Source organism: Panthera tigris, chromosome C2 (genome assembly GCF_018350195.1).
Source record: "Panthera tigris isolate Pti1 chromosome C2, P.tigris_Pti1_mat1.1, whole genome shotgun sequence".
NCBI classification, from domain to species: Eukaryota; Metazoa; Chordata; class Mammalia; order Carnivora; family Felidae; genus Panthera; species Panthera tigris.
In genome coordinates, this window is record NC_056668.1 from 138876801 (window position 1) to 138898779 (window position 21979).

Sequence of the window (21979 nt, forward strand, 5' to 3'; positions counted from 1 at the left end):
TGTAGCGGACCACGCCCACAGATGTCTCATGTGCATCAAATTTTACTTTGGGTGGGGGTTGGGATTCAAAGACGTGGCGAAACCCGTGGAGTGCCAGCATGTGCTATGAGGAAGGACCCCCGAGAAAGAGGTGATGGCGAGGACGTGCCCACGTCCCCACCCCTGCCCGAGACGGTTTCAGAACAGAGATCTCATGGGAGGCTCTGGAATTTCCTGGGGCCATGGGACAAGGACGGAGTGACTGTGCTAAGCCAGTGGTTCTCAAACTTTGCTGTGCTTGTGTAGTACGGTCACTTGGGCAGTTTATCAAACTCTCCCTTGTCAAGCTGGCATCTCACATTATTTCATCACAATCTCTAGGGGCGGGACCCAGAGGTCAACATGTTCTAAAACTCCCCTCAAGAGATTCTAGGGCAGCTGAAGTTGGGGACCAGTGATCTTAAGTGCTTCTGAAACTTTCGTGTCTAATACAAGTCATGTGGGAATCTCCTTAAAATGCAGATTCTGAATCAGCAGATCTGGGTGGGGCTAAAATACAGCATTTCTAACCTGCTGCCAGATGAGGTCTATGTTCTTGTCTACAAAACAGCAAGGTCTAGATTTCAAGGTGCTGGAAGACGCTGCTTTGTTGCTGGGCTAGGTGAAGTTCTCTGAAGTTCAGAGGCTAGAAAGTTGACTGCCTGCTGGGAGGACACGAGCAGGCAGGCTCCGGGGAGAAGAAACGGTAAAGCAGGAACGGGAAGGACAGGTGAGATTTTAAAAGCTGAGAAGGGAAGAAACAGATTTCAACAGGAAAACAACCCTGTCTTGTCCCCAACAAAAGGCCTATGTTTGGGGAAAGGAGCTCCCTGTGCAGGGTAGAAACTAACAAGACAGCCAGAAGGAAGCACTGAGCTAAGACAGTAGGGGTGGGACTCTGGCTTGAGAGGCCCTGGAAAGCTCAAGTTTTTGACTTGGACCACAGCTTTCTGAAAACAACTAGTGACTTATCCGTGCAACTAAAATAGCTAAGGATAGGAATACACCCAGGCAGTCAAGCCCAGAGGGCCTTGCAAACAGCGGACATTTGGGTGTGAAAACAGATTAAGTCGAGCCAGATGGGTTTTGAAAAACACTGAGGTTCTGACTTGAGCTACTGCTCCTAGAGTAGGGTTGAGGAGAAATGGCGACAAACCCAAAGCAGCAAAAATACTAACACTTGCTCTTCTTGGAAAGAAAAATGTAACTTCTCCTGTCTTATCTCCCCTGTTTCGCTATCACCATGTACCAGATCCAAAATCCTCAGCTCACGTGTCTGAGCAATTTGGCAGGCCCCTGAATTAGAGCCCGAGATCTCGTGATTTTCCCCATGTCCCCTGAATATCAGTGCCCCCGCCTTCGAACCTTTGAGCGTTTTTAGGATTAGAGCACCCCATCTTGTTCCAATCCTATCTGCCACCAGCCCTCCACGCTGGCTGTTCTTTGTCATCCAAACAGATCCTGAGCACATAGACCACATCTCCGTCCCTCCTCATGGCCCCCCTGAGGTTGTAAGGCAGGTGCTGGCTCTTTGTAAACCTGCTTTGGCTAACGCTGACATGCACAGCTTCCTTCCACTCTCTGCCCTGCTCGTTCATGCTGGATGCGTGTACAACAAACTCTTAGTCTTTGACTTCGTGGTTTCTTTGGCTGGCTGTTACCTGTGTCCCCTTCCCAAGTTTGGGGAATTTGTCACTGTATGTGTCTGGAAGTCCCAACAGTCCACCTCCCTTTACAGCCAAAAAGGATGAATTCTAAGCTGCCTTCTTGACCCCACTGTGCATTTGCGGACACGTAGCTTGGCTTAGCAAATCAGATGCCCCTACCCAAGGTCTCCGATTTCAAGGTAGAAGAGAAAGAGGAATTTCTTCTTTCAAAAAATTCCTTTAAGTTGATTAGAGCCGGTTTCCCTTCCTTCTCAGGTCGGGATGTGGCAGGTTTGTGCCAGGAAGGCAGGCAGGCATGGGTGCAGTCCCCAAGTCTGTGTTGTTGTCAAGTTGCCACTGCTCTGTGCCTCCTCTGAGAGCCCACACCAGGGCCACTGGCCATCCTGGTTTTCCTGGGATGGAGGGGGTTTCCTGGCATGTGGGACTGGGGGAGCTAAAACTGGGACGGGCAAAGCTGAATGGTTGGTCAACGCGGTCTGAGCCCTGGGAACCTAAAAGAGTTTGCTGTTCCACTTGCCTGTAACTGAGGATACATCAATATGTCCTGGAGGAAAGAAGGATCCCAAAAACACACTCCCCAGAGAGAGCTTTCTCAAATCCAGGGCTCTCTGCAGGAAGTGCTCAGCGATTTTCTAGAGTGGCTCAAAATATTTGATGGGAGCAGAGGTGGATTTGCCAAGAAGCTACTGAAGCTTGGGCTTCAGAGGCCCTCACTGGCCCTAGGAGGCCCTGGGAAGGACGCAGGGGGCATTCACAGCATATGTTTTGCTGTGTTTCTGTTTTTTCGTAAAAGTAAGATTTATTTTTAGTGTCGGAGGTTAAGGTGCCTATCTCTTTCCTTTCTGACTTGCCCTCCTGTCAAGAGCGGGGTGTGGAGGGAGGGTCCACGGTTGTTGTTGGAAATTCTGCCAAGAGGAAGGAAAGCTGAGACACATTTAATTTGGGTGTAGTGGGATGTGTTTATGTAGTCACTGTCACTTCTTGTGTAGTTGAGCTGTTGCTGGCAGAGCTGGTGTGGAAAATGCTTATCACTCATATGGAGGGTTTTATCTGATGCCTTGCCCAAGGTGCTTCTTGAATGCCCAGGGAAGAAGTGTTGAGTTATCCATACCTTCCAAGCCTGGAAGTGGGTATGGGGAGGGATTAATAGAAAACCCTGAAAAAGAGAGCTGCCTTGAGACACAAGCATGGGTCTCTCGTGAAGGAAGAACCAGATGAGCAATAAATGAATTCTGTCTATACAGAGAGGGGCTTTGGGGAGCAGGTGCATTCCTCTCTTGGATGCTTTGTTTTGGACTCAATTGGTTGAACTTGAAACTGCCTCTTAGTTGGGCGATAGAACAAGTCTGGGAGCCTGAGAGTATAACAGGAGCTACATGTGAGATGAAAGTTTGAAGAATGTACAGGGTAGGATGCAACATCTAAGATGTCAGAGGTTCTGCTCGCAGAGAAGGCATGCTGCAGTCACGGCAGGTGCCCTCCCCCAAATGAGCTCAAGCTTCTAGCACAATGCCCGGTTTACCCCGGCACTGCTGATAAAAAACAGCACCTTCCATAGTTCTGGGTTTTGCCACCTGGGAACTCCTCAAGGGCAAGGTCTCATTGATGAGGATTCTATCAGCCGCACCTGGCAGGGTGCCTGGATCCCAAAGTAGGCTCTCAAGAAGTGTTTGCTGAATTCAGTTAAAATAACCATGCAACATCTATGACCACAACAGCACCCAGTGCCCTGCTAATGAACAAAGGTTAAGAACATTCAGGTGCTCTTAGAGTGAAAGGATTCCGTAGAAAACCAGCTGAGGGTGTTCTGGCACCACAGGTCCTTTCCCCTCCCAATGCCAGGGAATGTGGACAGACAACTGTATGTGCCCAAGGCTGGGGTCTCTGTGGCCAGGATGGAAGCAAGGGTAGCAGGACTTGCTGCACCCTGGGTAGAAGCCAAAAGAAGGGAGAAAGGTGTTGCGGGAAGTTAGAAGCAAAAGAGGAAAAAGAAAACCATTGCACTGAAATGAAATGCACGTATATTACTGCAATTACACATTTGAGTAAGATGGTACATAAAGATGTAAACACGAAACAATTTTTAAAAATTTCTAACGTTTACTTTTTTTTTTTTTTTTTTGAGAGAAAGAGACTGAGCACGAGTGGGGGAGGGGGAAGGAGAGGGAGGCACAGAATCCAAAGCAGGCTCCAGGCTCTGAGCTGTCTGTCAGCCCAGAGCCCGACGCGGGCATCAGACTCCCAAACCGCGAGATCCTGACCTGAGGGGAAGTCAGATCCTTACCCAACTGAGCCACCCGGGAGCCCCACTGCATACCAGTTTAAAAAAGCTCTTAAATCAGGGCACCTGGATGGCTCAGCTGGCAAAGTGTTGGAATCTTGGTTTTGGCTCAGGGGATGATCTCACCGTTCATGGGTTCGAGCCCCTCATTGGGCTCTGTACTGTTGGAGCCTGCTTGGGTTTCTCTGTTTCCCGCTCTGCCCCTTGCCTGTGTTCTCATTTTCTCTCTCTCTCTCTCTCTCCCTCTCTCTCTCTCTCTCTCTCAAAATAAACTGGAAAAAAAAATTTTTTTAAAAAAAGCTCTTACAGCTGCGATGCTTAGGTGGGTAGGTGGTGACAGCCTGGTCCCATGAACACCTCTGGGTGCACTGCCCGGTTTGAATTAATGTGTAAAACCAATTGGGCTACAGCTGAGGACAGACGCTGTTGTGCTCCACTCTTCCAGGTGAAACACTGAGCAGTGAGGGGCCAGAGAAGGGCTCTAGAGCCGGGCATACCTTACTTTGAGCCAGAAGAGGTGTCCAGTAATGATCATGTCAACCTGTAAACGGAGAATGCAGTTTCCTGGGACTGGGGACACTTTGCCCAGTGAGCATGAAGGCACCACGAAGGAAGTGAGAAGTTCTGAAGGGCCACGGAGGAAACGTGTGGGATAATTATGTGTGTGAGGAAACCCCGAGGAAGGCCATGAGATGGGGTGTACCATGGACAGTTGAGGACCACCCCTTGTTTAAGTCAACATGGTAACTTTCTTGGCTTCCCTGGAGTTTGTGTGTGTGTGTGTGTGTGTGTGTGTGTGTGTGTGTGTGTGTGTTTTCCCCTCCATTTCCCCCCTTTCACCCTAACTTCAGAAATGATTTCAAATTTTCAGAGATGTTGCAAGAATAGTACCCAGGTTCATCAGTTATTAGGGTTTTGCCACATTTGCATTACTGACCTAAGTACATATGTTTTCTTTCTACATTATGTGAGAGCAAGTTGCAGGCCTCCTGTCTGCTTTACCCTTACGTATTTCCACATATTCATCCAGAGATAAAAAATTGTTTTACATAACTATGTTATATGGATCAAAATTAGGAAATTTAATATGGACGCATGTTACCAAATACATACCTTGTATTCAAACTTTGACGATTGTCCCAATCTGTCCTATATATTTAGCACTGTCCGATGGAACTTTCTGCCATGATGGAAAAGGCTGTTGGGTGCTTAAAATGGGCTTAGTGTGATTGAGGAAGTCAAATTTTAATTATATTAATAATTAATTATATACAATTTAAATTAGTTTTAATTTAAATAGCCACACATCCCAGTGGCTAGTGGTTAACATGCAGGTTCCATCGTCCTGGCTTTTAAATGTATAATTCTGAAACCTAAGCACTATCAAGAGAGTTCCCCTTTCTCGGAGGTCACAGACTGGGGGTCCACCAGCTGAGTAAGGCCGTCAGATGTGTTTTGTTTAGCCAGCACAGTGCTTTCTTAAAAAAGAAGTTGAATGAGTCGCCTACATTTAAAAGCTCTGCAGTTGCAAAAAAAAAAAAAAAAAAAAAAAAAAAGTTTCTGTAATTGCATACGACATTTGGAATGCCTGGCTTTGCATGAAAAATCAGAAGGCCTAGCGACACGGCACCTCCTTCCTACAGGCCTGCTCCTTTCCGTGGGCCTGTGGGCCTCAAGGTGCTTCTCAGGCCCACCCCAGCAGGGTATCTAGATCCACCTCCCTGGGGTGTGATCCACAGGTGCCTTCGCTGGGACCTCATTGCTCTCCCCAGGGTCCCACCTCAGGGATGAAGGCGGGGGCAGGCTCTGCCAGCCAGACAGAAAACGCTTCTCCGTGGGTGGTACCATTTTCCCCCAGATCTGTTGCATGATAGGGACAACGTCAGATTCCAAAATTCTTTTCTCTGAGGAGTTTCTTCTCCCTTGGGTGAAATTCCAAGGATTCCCTGCGGCATGGGTTTGCCCATTGGAAATGGATGAGAAGTCGTGGCTTGACACCTTGAACAGATGAGAGTAGAACTTCTTTTCTGAACCACTGTGAGGTGTCTGAATTCCACCCCCACAGACTCTGCTCAGAGCCTCAGCTACTCCAGGTGTTTGCCTGGTGGGCCTGCAAGTTTCCCCTCTGAAACACAAGTCCATGCTCTGGAGAGGTGTGTGTGTGTGTGTGTGTGTGTGTGTGTGTGTGTGTGTGTGTGTGTGCGCCATTGTAATGAACTTTTAATTTTTTTAAATGTTTAATTTTGAGAGAGCGTGAGCAGGGGAAGGGCAGAGAGACAGACGGGGACAGAGGATCCAAAGCAGGCTCCTCGCTGACAGCAGTTGGGTCGATATGGGGCTTGAACTCATGAGCAGTGAGATTACGACCTGAGCTGAAGTCGGAAGCTTAACCGACCGAGACGCCCAGGCGCCCCTGAACTTTTAATTTTAAATCATCTAGAACTATTGTGACAGTAGTACAGAGAATTTCCACATACCTGGCACCAACATCCCCCTCAACGTTTTACCTCAGCAGGGTGCAGTGATTACAATTAATATTGATACGTTATTATCAAAAGTTCACACTTGACTCAGATTTCCTTTATTTTTACCTACTTACCTTCTTCCGTCCCAGGATTCCATCCCGGATACCATGTTACTTTCAGTTGTCTGTTTAGGCTTCTCTTGGAAGCGATGACTTCTCAGACTTCGTTTTTTGATAGATTTGAGGAGGGCTGGTCAGGGATCCTGCAGAATATCCCTCGATTGGGATTTGCCTGACGTTTTTCCCACGATTGTACTGTGGTTCTGTGTTGAGGGGGTGAAGACCTCAGAGGTGAAGGGCCATTTTCTCCCATCCTATCAAGGTTGTACTGTCAACATGATAGTATTTTGTCATTGTGGTGCCTGGCTTGAGGCAGTGTTTGTCAGGTTCCCCCAACAGTAACGGTAGAGTTACCTTTTCCCCTCCTTTCCATACTATATTTTTTGGAAGGCAGCCACTCTGTGCAGCCCATACTTAAGGAATGGGAGACTATGCTCCAGACCTTCAGGGTAGAGTATTGACATAAAATGGTTGAAATTCCTCCTCATGAAAGATTCTCTAGTCTCCCCCATTCATTTATTTATTCAGTCGTTTATTTGTACCAGTATAGACTCATGGGTATGTAACTTATGTTTTGGGTAATAAGCCAATAATACTACCATATTTTCTTAAATTGTTTCAGCTTCGGCCAGTGGGAGCTCTTTCAGTTGGCTCCTGTGTTCATTTGACATCCCCTTCTCCTCACGGGATTGTACTGTTTTGGGTTAGCACTTCCTTACTTTCTGGCCTTCTAGATGTTCCAAGATCATCTTGTATATTTTCGGCCCCAGTCCTAGAAGAACCAAAGGGCTCTAGTTCCTTTTATTGGGGAATAATACTAGAAACCATGATTTGGGGGGGTGGGGGGGGCACCTGGGTATCTGGAGCCTGTTTCAGATTCTGTGTCTCTGTCTCCTCTCTCTCTGCCCCTCCCCTCCTCATACTCTGTTTTTCTCCCAAAAGTCAATAAACATGTAAAGAAATTGGAAAAAAAAAAAAAAAAAAGAAGAAGAAACCAAGATTTGGGTGCTAGGAGTGTTTGTTGGGACTAGGGTAACTTTGCTTCTAGGCCCTCTTAGCTGACAGAACAAGGAGCAAATATACAAACCTGTGTATCTGTATGAAGCTAAACGTGAGTTCATGCTGTTGTTATCAGCCCTAATCCATTGCTGCATGGAACATTCTAACCTCCCCACTCCGATGGATGGATCCCTCCACCTGCTATCCGCTTACTTAATGTTCAATTCCAATATGCGTGTATGGCAATATATATACATTAACCCACGGTTAACCTATACCCCCCCCCCCACCGCCATAGAAACAACCTTATTAGAGAACAGCGCTCATGGACAGTTTCTTTTGCCTTTAGCCTTGCAGACTCCAGTCATTTCCAAAGTTACTTAGGTCCCTCACTCCTTCAGTGGGGTTGTTCATATATATGTAATATAATTTGTTTTGTTGCATTCTATCGTAGGATCTCCCAGCTTCCTAGGGGATCTGTTTGCAGCATACATTAAGGTTCATTCTTTGTGCTATAAAGATCTGTGGGTTTTGACAAATAGTGTCCTGTATCCACCACTCTAGTATCATATGGAATGGTTTTGCCCCCCCCAAAAGTCCCCTGTGCTCCACCCATTCAATCCTCCTTTCCTCCCGCTGACCCCTGACAACCACTAATCTTTTTTACTTCTCTATTTTTGCCTTTTCTGGAGTTTAATATAATGGGAGTCCTAAGGGTGCCTGGTTGGCTCACTTGGTGAAGCGTCCAACTTTGTCTCAGGCCATGATCTCTCGGTTCATAAGTTCAAGCACCGTCTGCTATCAGGACAGAACCCACTTCGGATCCTCTGTCCCTCTCTCTCTCCCTCTCTGCCCCTCCCCAGCGCACTCTCTCAAAAATACTCAAATAAATCAACTTTAAAAAATGGGAGTGATAAACCATGTGGTCTGTTGAAACTGGCTTTTTTCATTTAACAACATGTACTTAAAAGTCATCCATGCATTCTTGTGGCTTGGTAGCTCGTTATTTATCACTGAGCAATATACGTATACCACAGTTTGCCCATCCGTTCTCGTATTGAAGGACATCCTGGTTGTTTCCGATTCCTGGGAATTAAGAGTCAAGCGTCTGTAAACATTCACATGCAGGTGATTATGCAGACTGGAGTTTTCAGATCCCTTGGGTAAATTGCTAGAAGCATGATTGCTGGATTACGTGGTAAGCCTGTGTGTAGCCTTGTAAGAAACTATCGCTGTCTTCCAAAGTGGCTGTGACATTGTGCAATCCCACCAGTAACAGATGAGAGTTGCATTGCTTCACATCCTTGCCCGCAATTGGTACTGTCCGTTTTTTTTTTATTTTTTTTTATTTTGGTCACTTGTAAGTTACTTTTTTCATCATTGTAAGTGTACTTTTTAATCCCCATCCCCTATTTCACCATCCCCTCACCCACCTGCCTGCTGGTAACTATCCATGTGTTCGCTATATTTAACAGTCTGTTTCTTGGTTTGTCTCTCTCACTCTTTTTTTCCTTTGCTCATTGGTTGCTTAGATTCCATATATGAGTGAAATCCAATGTATTTGTCTTTCTCTGACTGACTTATTTCACTTAGCACTGTACTCTCTAGCTTGCAAATGGCAAGACCTCATTCTTTTTTTGTGGCCTAATATTCCTTTGTGTATATATACCACACCTTTATCCATTCATTTACCGATGGACACTTGGACTGCTTCCATAGTTTGGCTATTGTGAATAATGCTGCTATAAACATAGGGATGCATGCGTCCCTTTGAGTCAGTGTTTTTGCATTTTTGGGGTAAATAGTAGTATGATTGCTGTATCGTAGGGCAGTTCTATTTTTAACTTTTTGAGGAACCTCCACACTGTTGCCCACAGTGGCTGCACCAGTTTGCATTTCCACCAGCAGTTCAAGAGGCTTCCTTTTCCTCCTCCTTGCCAACACTTGTTTCTTGTGTTTTTAATTTTAGGCCCTGTGACAGGCACGAGGTGATATTTCATTATACTTTTGATTTGTATTTCCCTGATGATAAATGATGTTGAGGGGCACCTGGGTGGCTCAGTCAGTTAAGCATCTGACATCAGCTCAGGTCATAATCTCACAGTTTTTGTGAGTTTAAGCCCTGCACTGGGCTCTGTGCTGACAGCTCAGAGCTTGGAGCCTGCTTCTGATTCTGTGTCTCCCTCTTTCTATGCTCCTCCCCTGCTCACTCACTCTCTGTCTCTCTCTAATATAAACATTGAAAAAGTGATGTTGTATAATTTTTTCTTGGAGACACAAGATGTTGGCCATCTGTAGGCCTTCTTTGGAGATAAGTCTGTTCATATCTTCTGCCCTTTCTTAAATTGGATTATTTGTTTTGTGGGTGTTGTATCAGTTCTTTACATATTTTGGATACTAACCCCTTTATTGGATATGTCATTTGCAAATATCTTCTCCTATTCAGCAAGTTGCCATTTAGTTCTGTTGATTGTTTCCTTCACCGTGCAGAAACTTATAATTTTGAAGTAATACCAATAGCTAACTTTTGCATCTCTTTCTCTTGCCTCCAGAGACCTATCTAGAAAAATCTTGGTACAACCAATGTCAGAGACTTTAGTGCCTGTGCTCTCTTCAAGGATTTTTATGATTTCGGGTCTTACATTTAGGTCTTTAATCCATTTTGAGTTTGTTTTTGTGTATGGTCAGTTTCACTCTTGTGTATGCAGCTGTCCAGTTTTCCCAACACTATTTGTTGAAAAGCCTGTCTTTTTCCCATTGCATATTCTTACCTCCTTTGTGGAAGATTAATTAACCATATAATCATGGGTTTATTTATGGGTTTTCTATTCTGTTCTATTCATCTATGTATCTATTTTTGTGCCAGTATTATATTATTTTGATAACTACAACTTGTGTATCTTAAAATCTGGGATTCTGATACTTTGTTTTGTTCTTCCTTTTTCAAGGTTGCTTTGGCTATTTGGGGTTGCTTGCGGTTCCTTAGAACTTTTAGGATTATTCTAGTTCTTTGAATCATGCTGTTGGTATTTTGATAGGGATTGCATTAAATGTGCAGATTGCTTTGGGCAATATGGTCATTTTAATAATATTCTTCAGTCCATGAGCATGGAATGTCTTTCCATTTCTTTGTGTCACCTTCAGTTTCTTTCATCAGTGTTTTATAGTTATCAGACTATTGGTCTTTTACCTCTTTGGTTAAGTTTATTCCTAGATATTTTATTGGTTTCGGCCAATTGTAAATGGGATTGTTTTCTTAATCTCTCTTTCTGCTGCTTCATTATTATTGTATTGGAATATACAAATTTCTGTACCCTAATTTTGTATCTGTGACTTTGCATCCTGATAAACTGATTTATTTATTAATACTAGTAGTTTTTTTGTTGGGTTCTTTAGGATTTTCTATATATAGTATCATGTCATCTGCAAATGGTGAGAGTTGTACTTCTTCCTTACCAGTTTGGATGCCTTTTATTTCTTTTTGTTGTCTGACTGCTGCACTAGGACTTCCAATACTGTGTTGAATAAAAGTAGTCAGGGCCACCTAGGTGGCTCAGTTGGTTCAGCATCTGACTTCGGCTCAGGTCGTGATCTTGCGGTTCGTGAGTTCAAGCACAGCATTGGGCTTTCGCTGTCAGCACAAAGCCTGCTTTGGATCCTCTGTCCCCTCTCTCTCCACCCCTCCCCTGTTTGCATGCTCTGTCTATCTCTCTCAAAATAGATAAACTTACACAAAAATTGTTTTTTAAACTAGTGAGAGTGGACAATCTTGTCTTGTTCCTGACCTTATGGGAAGAGCTTTCAGTTTTCCCCCATTGAATATGATGTTAGCTGTCAGGTTTTTCATATAAAGCCTTTATTATGTTGAGATATGTTCTGTTAAGACCTACTTAGCAGAGGGTTTTTATCGTGAATGATGTATGTTGTACCTTGTTGAATGCTTAATCTGCATCTATCAAAATGGTTGTATGGTTTTTATCATTTCTCCTATTGATGTGATGTATCACGTGGGTTGATTTATGAATATAGAACCACCCTTGCATCCTGGGAAGAAAGTCCACTTGATTTTGCTGTATGATTTTTTACTGTATTGTTGGATTCAGTTTGCTGATATTGTGTTGAGAATTTTTGCATCTATATTCATGAGAGATATTGGCCTATAGTCCTCTTTTTGTGGTGTCTTATCTGGTTTGGTATCAGCATGATACTGGCCTCATGGAATGAATTTAGACGTTTTCCTTTCTCTTCTATTTTTAGAATAGTTCGAGAAGAGTAGATATTAAATCTTGTTTAAATGTTTGGCAGAAAACAAATAAATGGTCGGTAGAATTTGCTTGTGAAGCTATCTGGTCCTGGACTTCTGTTTTTGGGGAGTTTTTTGATTACTGATTCAATGTCATTGCTGGTAATCGGTCTGTTCAAATTTTCTATTTCTTCCTGCTTCCATTTTGGTGGAGCTATATGTTTCTAGGACTTTTTCCATTTCTCCTAAGTTGTCTAATCTGTTGACCTATAATTTTTCATAATATTCTAAGTGTATGTCTGGGGTATTGGTTGTTACTTTTCCTCTTTCATTGGTGATTTTATTTGTTGATCTCTCTCTCTCTCTCTCTCTCTCTCTCTCTTTTGATGAGTCTGGCTAAAGGTGTATCAATTTTGTTGATCTTTTCAAAGAACCAGCTCCTGGTTTCACTGGTCTGTTTTACTGTTTTTTTTTTTAGTTTCTATATCATTTATTTCTGCTCTAATCATTATCCTTTCCCTCCTTTGATAGATTTGGGTTTTGTTCTTCTGACTTGTTTAGTGTAAGGTTAGGTTGTTTGAGATTTTTCTTGCTTCTTGAGGTAGATCTGTATAGCTATAAATTTCCCTCTTGGGACCACTTTTGCTGCATCCCAAAGATTTGGACCATTGTGTATTCATTCTCATTTGTTTGCATGTAATTTTTAATTTATTCTTTGATTTCTTGGTTGACCTATTCATTGTGTAGTAGTATGTTATTTAACCTCCATATATTTGTGCTCTTTCCAGATTCTTTCTTGTGGTTGATTTCTACTTTCATAACATTGTGGTCAGAAAAGTTGCAAGTTTTAGTCTCCTAATAGGTGTATAGTGGTAACTTGTTTTAATTGGAGTAATTTTTAAAATGTAGTCCTGTATGCCAAAAAAGGGAGGGAGAGATGGCTCATGATATTAAATCCTATGAAAATAGGTTATAAAAATAATAAGAAAGTTAAAATGAACAAAAAAAAACAGGCATTGCCAAATAGCTGGAATAGTTTATTTTCTTAAAAAATTTTTTAATGTTTATTTTTGGGAGAGAGTGCGAGTGGGGAAGGGACAGAGAGAGAGGGAGACACAGAATCCAAACCAGGTTCTGAGCTGTCAGCACAGAGCCCAATGCAGGGCTCAAACTCATGAACTGTGAGATCATGACCTGAGCTGAAGTCAGACACGAGCCACCCAGGCACCCCTGGAGTAGTTTATTATTGTGCTTCTATAGTAAATTTAGCTTTAGATTGTAAACAGTTTCTTTTATACATGAAAAGCAAGCACACACGACTGCTTAGAAAGACAAAATTTTTCCTGCCTCCAAATTTAAGTAGAAATTTATCTTGTGAGTTTTGCATAGGCATTGGATACCATAAAAGACAGTGTTGGCAACCAGTTTTACAACTGTAGCAACTTGCTCCCAGCAGAATTTCCTTATATCTTCCTCCGGTGGAAGCTGAATTCCATCACCCACCTCTTCCAAGAATTACAGTTTGCTGAAATGCATGACCGAGAGCATCATCTGCCGTTCTCTAAAGAATTTTACAACAACAGACGTGGTGATACAGACATATTAAAGCCTGCTAAAAACTTGTGAATTAAATTGAATGAAGACAGTGTAGACACCATCCGATCTGGTGATAGGGGGTTGGTCTGTTGGGTTTCTCCTAGTGGTTCCCAAACCTGTGATGATTCTCCTCTAGTGGCCAATATGAGAATTAAAAAAAAAAAACAAAAAACCAACAACAACAACCGTACCCTAACCCTGGAAGGTTTCTCTCCATTCCAGCCCTAACTTGGAATTTCTTACTGTTCATTTTGCTATTTTTTAGATAAGAGTCTTTCAGTACCTTTTCTTAAAGTGTAGTCGTGTTCTTCCACTGGATGGACATACCTAGATTGGAAGGAATCTCTGAAATCGTGATCTCCTCACAGTGGTTTTATTTTGCAAGGGCTGTGTGTGCAAGAGTTATTGCTAAGCAATTACTATTCATCTGACAACTGTGGAATGGAGTCAGGTATTTTAAATGGATCAGTACATTGAGGCATAACTCCTTTACCTGGAATTAAAAGGAGCAAAAAAGGTTCTTGATAATATTTCAAGTTAATTTTCCACAGTATCCCTTGAAGACAAAGCAGCGAAAGGAAATGCAGTGGTCTGTCAGCCCATTTGTCTATCTCAGCTTCAAGATGCAGAGAAGCAGGTGAACTAATACCACCCCTCACTCTGTTTTTATAAAGCCACTGTGCAGAGTATACTGTCCAAAAAGAAAAAAAAATGGGAAGAACCAAGAGTGTCAGTAGCTATTTAGACGGAAAGACAATAATGCTCTTTCTAGAGTGTCCATTAATGCCAATTTGCTGTGAAACTTTCCAAAGCTAATGAGATATTAAATGTGTTTTGTCAAGGGAAGAAGCTGATTAGTCTTTGGTTTGATTTTTTAAATGTAATTGGCAAGGAAAAGTACATGGCTTAAATTTTGGAAGTAACTTTCATTCAGAGCCCTGTCGAAATATGACTGGACTTATGAAGGAAATGAAGACCCCTTAGCTGGGAACTTGACAGCAGTTATGAAGCATGACTTCTCCTCTGGATGGGGTTGATCATAGGACTTTTCTTGGTATTTGTAGGGATCCCTGAGCCCCTTGTGTAGATGCCTGAACATTTTATCTTCCACACATCACTGTCATGGCTTTCAAAGACCGTTTCATTCTGAGAAGGGTTTTTAGAACTTAGGGCTTTCCAGATAACCCTTCACACATGGATTAACCCGGTAATCAATAGTCAACCTGTTACAAAACCTACAGATAGCTAATATGGAACACCATGTTGTATAACACACAGATAATGCTCTAGTTGGTGTAAGGCATTTGGTATTATGGAAGCAGGAAATCTTGGAACTGGTGAATTGTTCATTTTTTAAATGTTTATTTATTTTGAGAGCAAGCGTGGAGAAGGGGCAGAGAGAGAGGGTGAGAGAGAATCCCGATCCCAAGATTGGAGAATCTCCAATCTATGCTGTCAGCATAGAGCCAGATGCAGGGCTCGATATCATGAGATCATGACCTACCCTGAAATCAAGAGTCAGACAGCCAACTGACTGAGCCACCCAGGTGCCCCCTGAGTTGTTTATTTTTAAACTGCATCAAACCGAATTCTTATTCTCCTTGGGTGAACTCTTGCTCTCCCTTGGGTGGGGAGACAGTTTGAAGAGTCCAAGCTTGGTTCCACCTGGGTGGGCTTGAAAAGACAACTCCACAAGCTTAAAGAGTACTTTCACACCAGTTTCCCAATATCCAGCCATATTTAAGATTGTTGTATAAGGTATGATAACCTTAAAAATAAAACTGTCAGTTCTTTTACCGGCAAAAACAGGTTTATTTGGGAATAGCAGAGAGCTGCAATTTGAGACATGCAAGCTATGACAAAACCATAGGCAAATCTGGAAAGGAAAGGAATATTCTTTTATGAAAAAAAAGGAGGTATTGGGAGAGCCTCTTAAGTCCACCGGAATAAACTGGGAGTACTAAGTTTCATGGCTTTTCATTGGCTGAGCTGTGACGGTCTCTCATTGGCTGGGCTGTTGCCAGGCAAGGAGAAAATCTTTGTTTCTCCTGGTGGGGTAGTGAAGCGTAGATGTGCTTCTTCCTGTGGGGAATGCAAGGTCCTTCTCTTCCTGTTGCTTCAGCATTTGAGGACTTGTGGTGGGGTGTGAGGGCTCCCCCTTCTGGCCTCCTGACTCCACTTTAAATGAGGTTTCCTTTTATTCATTTTCACAGGCTAAATATCTTTGTATGTAAAAGTCCCACTTGTGTGGGACAGTAGCTACTTAATCCACACATAGGCTAGGGGCGCCTGGGTGGCTCCGTTGGTTGAGCCTCTACCTCTTGATTTGGACTCAGGTCATGATCTCACATTCGTGAGATGGAGCCCTGTGTCAGGCTCTGCATTGACAGTGCGGGGCCAGCTTGGGATTCTCTCTCTCCCCTTCCCTTCCTTGTGTGTGCGCTAGCTTGCTCTCTCTCTCCTCTCTCTCTCAAAATAAACTTAAAAAAAAAAAAAACTGGCTAGATATTCCCCAAGTTCCTGTCTTGTCCTTTAAAATGTAGCTAGAGAGGTAGATTGTTATATAACAGATTAATCAGGTAAAAATAGCCACTCCATCTATGAGAAAATTAAAATTTTTTTTTTTTTTTTTTTTTTTTTTTTTTTAGCATTTATTTATTTTTGAGACAGAGAGAGACAAAGCATGAACGGGGGAGAGTCAGAGAGAGGGAGACACAGAATCTGAAACAGGCTCCAGGCTCTGAGCTGTCAGCACAGAGCCCGACGCAGGGCTCGAACTCACGGACCGCGAGATCATGACCTGGGCCGAAGTCGGCCGCTCAACCGACTGAGCCACCCAGGCGCCCCGAAAATTAAAATACTTTCTAACCAGTGAACATATCTACAAATCCGGAGTGGTTGTAACTCTATTGGTAATTACAAATTATAGAATTCAGGTGGAAATACGTAGTGCTTCACATCCAACAAGGTCTTGAAATGGTTAAAGCGGAGAAAAACAGGAAAAGATGTTAAACTCTGGCATTCGAATGTAGGAGAGACAGGCAAAAATCAGATGCACTCTTGAGTGAAACATCAATGTATAAAGTAACAGTGTGAGAAAATAGGAATTAGAATGGGCTAGAAGGGGCTGGCTCAGTGGGTAGAATGTGAGACTCTTGATCTCAGAATTGTAAGTTCGAGTCCCACATTGGGTGTGGAGATCACCTAAAAGATAAAATGTAAAAACCTTGGCAAAAAATTAAAAAAAAAAAAAAAATCACTGCCCAAGACTCCTCTACGGGATGGGTGAGGTCCATGAGCCGCCAGCTGAGACTTTGCGAATAGAGGAATAGGCAGTAAAGTCAAATGATCGGGTGAGGAGTAAAGTCCTGCAGGCCTGTGTTCAACTACTAGTTTTGCCACTCCCTGGCCAAGCCACCAAGAGCAAATTACAGGTCTAACAGCGACCCGTCTAGAACTGTGGCTAATACTGATAGCCAAATGATAGTCATTGTGAGGATTACGTGAGAGAATATAGACGAAGCCTTTAGGTTAATTTCAACAAAAACCAAACTTAGTTGGTGATGTGGAAAAATAAAACTTTATTTTACTCTCTGGTAAAATTCTTCAAGCAGACCGAAGGTGAGGTTTTAAAAAGATGCCGAAAATCTCCGCAGATAGATGACCTTAAGGCTGTGAGGGAGAGAAGCAGAGTATAGCACGAGCTACCCAGGAGTAAACAGACGAAACTTGCCTTCCCTGTCGAAACGGAAGGAAACTCTGAGGCATCTTCCTACTGTTTAGTTTTCAACCAAGGCCTAAGGGTTTACAGCAAACATGTCTCCGGGCTAATTAGCACACCCAGACCTGGCTGGTGCCTCATCGAATCACTTACAATGTTGCTGATTCAGAAACAAGAGGACCGTTTGTTTGTTCAGTGACGTACGAAAATTGCAAAGGCTTTGTTTTAATATTCATTAAAGGGAAGTTCAGCTAAGACAGGCATCAGAGTTTTTATCAAAAGTCCACCTTTTCGATATTGTTGAGGCAGGTTAAGTTCTATGAGGTTTTGAGCCCCTAAATGATTGTACTTTTATTGTTTTTAAACGATGATTTCTGGAGAATGGTAAAGGGGTCCTTAAATAGGGGGTACCATTTTACCTAAAAAAGTTGATACGCTGTGTTGTAGGTTAAACTGTGGTGCCCCAAAAAGATATGTTCAAGTCCTAACCACTGGGGCTTGTGAATGTGATCTTGTTTGGAAGTTGGGTCTTTGCAGATGTAATCAAATTGAGATGATGAAGTAGGGTGAACCCTAATCTAGTATGACTGGTGTCCTTCTAAGTACAGAAAAGATACAGATACACAGGGAGAATACCATCTAAGAACAATGGTAGAGATTGGAGTGATATGTATACCAGCTAAGGAATACAAAGGATTGCCAGAAATTCCAGAAACTAAAAAAAAATGGATTAGATTCTTCTCTGGAGCATGGCCCTGCCAATAGGATTTCTATGTTCCAGTCTTCAGACAGAGTTTGCTCTGGAGAAGGAAACCTCAGTTTTTGCTTGTAAAGCCTTCAACTGATTGAACGAGGCCCACCTGTTTTATGGAGGGTAATTTGCTTTACCCTGATTTTAAAGGTTAGTCACGCCTCAAATTCTGTCACAGCATCTAGACTGCGGGTCTAGCATCACACAACCGGCCACCCTAGCCTAACCAAGTTGACATATAAAATTAACCAATATGCTTCCACACTTCATGCATTCTCCCTGCTCAGCCTTTCTCTCTGTCTCTGGCACCTTAAAGCCTGTGCTTACTCTCTTCCCTTTGCCTGCGAGGCTTTCCACCTCTCTCTTCACATGGTGTCCCAGCATATGCAGAAAAGCCCTCTCTGATTCTTCCAACTTAGGACTCCTTAACTGGTATGATCCTACCCAGCTTCCTATATTTTTCTTTCCCATTTTTCGGGGTGTGTGTGTGTGTGTGTGTTGCATCTACGTAATTAATCGCTACATGTCTTCCCTCTTGGCCTGGAAATTCCTTGTGGGATACTTACTGTTCTCACAGTGCTAGGTATAGAGTAGATATTGATGAAAACCTTGTAGACTCTCTGATCGATGTAGAGAACTGGAGGGTACTCAGCTTTGTGTACAGGTGAGGCATCTGATGCCCAGAAAGGTTAAGACTCTTACTAGGGTAAACAGGATTTAGACCCGGGTCGTCTTCTGATACTGAGTCAAATCTTCTTTGCACTTGAACCCGCGGCCTCCCATTTCAAGGCAGAACGCCAAGTGTCTCATTCTGAGCTGGCTGACTTCTTCGGTCTTTACTAAGAAAGTCTGCCTCTCTGACTGTGGTTTCCAAATTCGTAAATGAAATCCATGGGAAGAGGATGCTTCTTCTCACGAGTTAATATGGAGAGACCAGTGGGTTGAAGATGGATCCCAGGAGCAACAATCTCATGCCCCGTTATCCCCGACTCCTCCCTGTCTGCTTCTTGGTTTTATGGGAAACTTGGAAGTGTAGATAATAACGAAGGCAACGATGTATGAAATGCTTACTGTAGACCCTCTTCTGTGTGCTTCACGTCCATGTTCTCAGTCAAGCTTTCCCCACCTTTATGCTAGTATTAGTCCCATCCTAGACATGTGGAAAACAAAACACGGGTAGTCTATGTGACTTAACCAGGTCTTGCAGCCAGATAAGGGCAGATCAGGGATTTCAGCCTGAGCAGTCAGGGTCCAGAGCCCATGTTCTCAATCACTCTGCCTTAGGAGAGATGAGACTTGAATGTGTCTAAAGTAGTGCTTCCAAGGAAACAAAACGTGAACCACAGATAAGAGTCACATGCGTATTTGTAGTCACCTTTCTAGTAGTCACATGACAGGTCTGAAGCATCTCACTGTCGTCCTGAGTCACTGAGCTACCTGGCCATGCTCTTATTTCCTGTGCCTTAAAGTCCCCACTGCCCCAATCAGGAACAGCCAAGTTACACCCACTTGAGAATTCCAGTTGGTTATTGGAATGCATGGGCCTCCCTCTCAACTCAGCCTCCAGGAATAGGAAGGTTACCACCAGCCTCATAAACTGCACGCATCTTTTGCCCTGTAGACAAAAATTCCGATTCCGCAGTCCTTGTCTAGATTGGGTCTGCCTCTGGCTGGGCGGGCCATTCTGTGGGCTCACCCTGAGCCTCTCACTCTGTCTCTACCTGGAGAGGGTCCAGGTTGGTGAGTCAGGGCATGAGTTATGAGTAACCCAGAAGGCCTTGGAACAATTGTCTTCCTGACTAGCTTTTGAATCACCCGATCCTCTCTGGGATCAGATCAAGTTGGGAAAATTGGTTCTGCCCAACCAACCAGGGCTCCCTGCCAAGATTTCTCACATCTGGTCCCTCCTTTCCTTCTTGGCTCCCAGACAGTCCAGGCATTTGGCAGAGAAAGCTTGAATTTTCTGGAATTGCTTTTGCAGGGAATTTGGCATAAGCTAATCAGCCCCTTCACGGGGCTTCCAGTCTCTCAACGTTTACTTTATTGATTCCCCACCCCCTGTCCCCACCCCTTTCATTAAAAAAAAAAAAAAAAAACAACTTAGCCATTAAAAACATAAGCTAACTCAGGAAGCTGAAGGAGTGGTTTCAATAGGATGAAAAATCGAAAGAAGATTCTGGTTATGGTGTATTAGCAACTTCTCACTTGACTGAAACCAGTCTCCATCCAAATCTTCCCCAGAAAATCCTGCAGGTTCTACTTCCAGGCCCCTCTGCCCGGAGATGCTGGCAGAGACCTCTGGACACAGGAGCAAGATTTAAAATTTTTGCAAGAGAAAGAAGTGCTCCAATACTAGAGGGACTCTAATGTTGAAAACAAAATATAACAATGCAGCTAATTAGCATTGCATGGCTCACAAACCCCCCTCCAGGGGCTGCTCCTCGGATTTAAATCAGGGCTGTGCGAGATGGAACAGCTCCCACAGAGAGACCCCTTCTACCAACAGTCCTGCCCGCTGTTTTTCATCCTTCTCCTTTGGCTCTGGGAGGAGTAACAGCTGAGCCTGGATCAGTGGGCAGCATTTACCAGCTGCATGCTAATAGTGCCCGGCCCCAGCTCCTGCCTTGCCTTCCCCTCCACCCTTTGCTTCTGAATTCAGACCTTAACCCTTTACGTTCACAGTTAGCCCAGGCCCCAAGAGGCTTCAGGCATTTCCCTGGCAGCCTGTAGGAGAGCTGGGACCAAAAAAGCCCCAGCTCTCCTCTCTCCTAGCCAAAGGAAGGGCATTTCCTGACTGACCCTGGCATTCTTTCGCTCTGATGATGAACTAGATGCTTCATAGATTCCCTGCATGCTCACAACAACCCCACCGGTAGGTATTACAATCCCCATGTTTACAAAGGAGGAAGCAGACTCCAAGAGATTGCTGTTAATAGGGTTGAACCAGTATATAGGGTAGACCGGAGATTCCAACCCAGATGTGTCTTGCTCCAAAGCCCTATGCCGGGAATACTGTTCCTCGTCTCTCCCCGGGACCCCAGTGGTGGGGATGCCATGCTAATGATGACAGTAATGGTAAAATAGGAGTACAAATACTTGGTGACTGACTGCATCTTGCAAAGATGGACAACTATAAAAATATAATCCAGAAGGTGGTGGTGGAAGGAGCTGCTCTGTGGGAGCTGTTTTGTCTCACACCCAGACCCTGATTGTGATCTGGAGAGTTCTTCAGGGGGTTCAGAGCCACGCAGTGATATGTTCATGTGTATGTATGTACACGTGTTGATACATAAATATACATATACATATATACACGTGTGTGTATCTCATCCCGAATATTCTTACAATGAGACTGACATTCCTTCCACTGAGACGGTGGACTCTGTTTTCCCTCCCCTTGACCCGGGTGGCTTCCCACTGCTCCAAACAGAGGAACCCAGTGGAAGTGATGCTGTGTGGCTCTTGAGTTTTGGTCACACAAAGGACTCAGGCTCTCACACAAGGCTACAAACACCTGCAGGCTTGACTGGAGAAGGGCCCTGGCCCAGCGCACCTATATACCTCAGGACCTTGCTGTTGGCCAGAGACCTCAGTTCCTTGCCCCATGGGCCTCCCACGGGACCACTTACAATGTGGAAGCTTGTTTTCCTCACAAGGGCTCTGAGGCAGAGAGAGATGGAAGTCACAGTCGTCTTGTAACCTTAATCTCAGAAGTGACATCCCGTTGCTTTGTCATTTTCTATTCGCTAGAAGCTGGTCACCAACTCCCGCCGCCCACGTACAAAGGGAGCAAACAGGGCCTGAACACCAAAAGGGAGATCCCCCTGGGGCCGTTTTAGAGGCTGACTGCCACATCCTCCTTTGTTGATCTTTTGCTGTCGTGGGCACTGCAGGCACGCACACACTTAGGCACATGAGGCTGAGTGCCTTGAATGGGGTTGCGCAGGGCTAGCATATTTCCAACTGAATATTCTGGCTGCTCCTGCTTGTCAGGAATTTCAGTTCCAGGACTGACAGGCTGAAAAGAACACAGAATCCCATTCAAGTATTTTAAACTGTGAATAACTTTTCCAAATTAACTTTGCATTTAGTTATAAGGGTCTGTGTTTATAGAGTCCT

The 21979-nt window shown here is 43.9% G+C and overlaps 1 long non-coding RNA gene across 1 annotated transcript; it reads left to right on the forward strand.

Moving 5' to 3' along the window:
- The first annotated feature begins 332 nt into the window (after window positions 1-332).
- On the forward strand, window positions 333-4732 carry LOC122230588. Its single transcript, XR_006207580.1, has 2 exons — window positions 333-748; window positions 4412-4732. It is a non-coding gene; the product is annotated as an uncharacterized LOC122230588 (long non-coding RNA).
- The last annotated feature ends 17247 nt before the right edge of the window (window positions 4733-21979 follow it).